Source organism: Notothenia coriiceps, unplaced genomic scaffold (assembly GCF_000735185.1).
Source record: "Notothenia coriiceps isolate Sejong01 unplaced genomic scaffold, NC01 NC01_scaffold00037246, whole genome shotgun sequence".
NCBI lineage: Eukaryota > Metazoa > Chordata > Actinopteri > Perciformes > Nototheniidae > Notothenia > Notothenia coriiceps.
This window is the reverse complement of record NW_011369947.1, coordinates 9,216,944-9,220,046: the sequence shown is the minus strand read 5'-3', so window position 1 is coordinate 9,220,046 and position 3,103 is coordinate 9,216,944.

Below are 3,103 nucleotides of genomic sequence, written 5' to 3'. Positions count from 1 at the left end.
GGGGGCGGGGGTGGGAAATGAAGAGATTAAGGTTGTAACGTGTTGGGCTAATCATAACATAGACAGTTTAGTGCCATCTTGCATAATTAAATGCTTTGCACTAAACACCTAATGCATACTAATTTGGAACAATCCACTCCTGGAGTTGGCAGACCATGAAGCTCCCTGCAAAGGAGGTGCTCGTTTCCCTCTCTGCATGTCTCTGTGTGACACACACATACACACACTGATTTGCCGGGGAGTAAGGTGCTAAAAGGTCAGGCCGTGGACTTGAAAGAAAAGGTCAAGCATTATTACAACATGACTAAATAAACAGGCGGTGCGCGGCCCCCAGCTGTTAGTGATGAAGCCTCTACCTGCGCGCCGTGCTACCTGCCCGACGGGCTCAGTTTCATCCCTCGTCTTTATCCACACATCCCTCCAGCTCCAACACAGCTGACATGAGGACTGTCATATCCTGCCTAGATTCTTATCCCCCGCTGGCTTTATTGCTCCCTTCCTCCTGAGTCACAAACACACACTCACACACACGCACACACACGCACACGCACAAACAAAGGGAGAGGGAAGCAGGCCTGCTGGAGCATGCTTTATATCACATTAATATTAATTGCGGCACTAGCTGGAGTGATAACACAGACAAGATGCCCCTGTGAGGGAGCCGGGTTTTTGTTCACAGAAATACTCATCTGTTGGACGGCCGTGGTGAGGCAGCAGAAGGATGAGCATTTCATCTTTAAATCGCCCGTTTTATGTTAAATCGGGCTACCCTCGCCGCCAAGGGGAATTTGGGTGTGTTAGTAGCGACTGTGTGTGGTGGCGCGCGTGTGTCTGTGTGTGTGCACTGAGTGATAAAGCACGATGAATTATTAGGCTGGTGGCTACATCAACAGAAGCAGAAATGTGCTTCAAATAACTGAGTGCTTAAGCGATCCTGCTTTTATCTCCCCTATACTCCTGGCTTAGCTACCTTTTATGTCCTCCACACTAAACTCAATATTCTGTGTGCAATGATCTCTGCTAAAGATGTAAATAAGCTGCTGTGGTGGAGAGGAAACCATCTTTTTCACTAGAGTGGAGTAAAAATACAAATGGAGGTGAAGCCTCTGCGCTGAATCTCTAGCTTTCTTGTGTGCTGCAGGTTGAGCAGTCAGCCGTGGGCATCAACAGATGACAGCTATATCTCTACAGTCCTCCATTTTTACCTCACACTCTTTTTTTCTCCTCTTCTGTCAATTGCTATTGAAAACCCTTTCACAGTCTATTCAGCAGCCACACAGCAGTAGGGCTTTGCTGTATGGTTTTGTGCTCATTTTCAGTTTCCCCCGAAGACTCATCAGTGCCCAATTACCAAGTCAAATCAGGTTGGCTGCAGAGATTTGCCGAAGACCAGGGCCACACACACACACACACACACACACACACACACACACACACACACACACACACACACACACACACACACACACACACACACACACACACACACACACACACACACACACACACACACACACACACACACACACACACACACACACACACACACACACACACACACACACACAGGGAGGTTTTCCACCAGCAGCTCCTCAGGATCAGGATGAGGGGGTGAACGGAGGAGAAATCACTGCTGGCTAATGCACGCGAGTGGTTTATGGCTCAGAGGGGCAGAGAGGGAGACAAAGACGTGGTAATGCATCTCTCTGACACTCCTTGAAGCGGCTGACCGGATTGTAATCTCCCGGGTCCACTAGTGACACATTACTGTTTCTGTCACAAACAATTAAAACACGTCGCCTGCCGACTCCTTTGCCCTAGGAGCTCGCTTAGTCTTACTAACTAAAAACGCACACAAACCAAAAGAAAAGAACGTATGACCTCCATCCTCCTCTACACCCACACCTGCATTCCTAAGCTTCATTCCCAGAGAGCATTGCACGCTTTCGTCTTTTTTCGCGATCTCTAACAGCAAATTTAAGGTGGATGAGCCTTGTGAAATGTAAGCAGCTGCTTACATTGAAGTGAAAAGGGAAAATAAACTGGGGGGGGGGAAGACAACGTGTCCTTTTAGTTTTCTCTGCCTGTTGTCATCCTCTTCACAGCAGCAGCTGTTCAGGCAAGACAAAAAAAAAACCTCTGGGGAAGAGTCAAGCAGAGGGAAAGAGACAAAAAGAAATAAAGCAGCACTGTGTATTGTGTTATGTTGAGGTTTTCACAAGCCTGCCGCTGATTAGAGGAAAAGCCGGAGTGCTAAATAAAAAGGGAAACAAGGAGAAGAAAGGGAGGACTGCAGGGTCTCCGAGGGAAAGTCTCCGAGGGCTGCCAGAGGTGCTGCTGAACCTCTTCCCTGTGACAAAGCTGTCGCACTGAGGAGTGAAATGTAAACTCCTGCTGTCAGGAGAGTCTTTGGCTTTCATTACACAGGGTCTATGTGTTTATGAGTGCATGTGCACAAGCGTGATATGAAACCACAAGCTACCTTACTCCACTTACTGCATTTGGGTTTTGCAGTGAGCGCCGGCGTTGTGTCTCGCAGATCGTTTGCTTTGTGCCAAGAATAAAAGACTGACATTCTGACAGCGCTCTCCTCACGCGCTCAATCACAATCACAAAGTCTGTGCACAAACAAAACATCCCCAACCTGGATGAGATTCACGCAGTAGCGCTCGCGAAACCATCTCGCCTGCCGATTGTGTTGTTTAAAATTAACCAGAGCGAATCAAGAGCGAGAGAACGCTGCTCACTAGACCCATCCACAAGCACTTAATCAGGTTGTCATCAGTAGCATTCCACTAATGTGTAACTGAAGAGGCAGAAAGAGGAGCTGTTTGGGGGCTGAAATAAGCTCATCTGTACAGAGCACTAGGCTTCAGCCATGCCAAATAGTATTTTCTTCATTTGAGAAGGCGGTGAAACGGGGTGAGGAGGAGGAGGAGGAGGAGGAGGAGGAGGAGGAGGAGGATTCGGCCTCCTAGTGTGCCGCTATGCCCCAGCTCGGCTAAGTGACAGTGATTCCTACAGTGAGTCGATTTGCTGCTTTTGAGTGCCTGGAAACTTGTCTGGCAGAGTGCTCGCGAGGGAGAAAGATAGATGGGAGAAT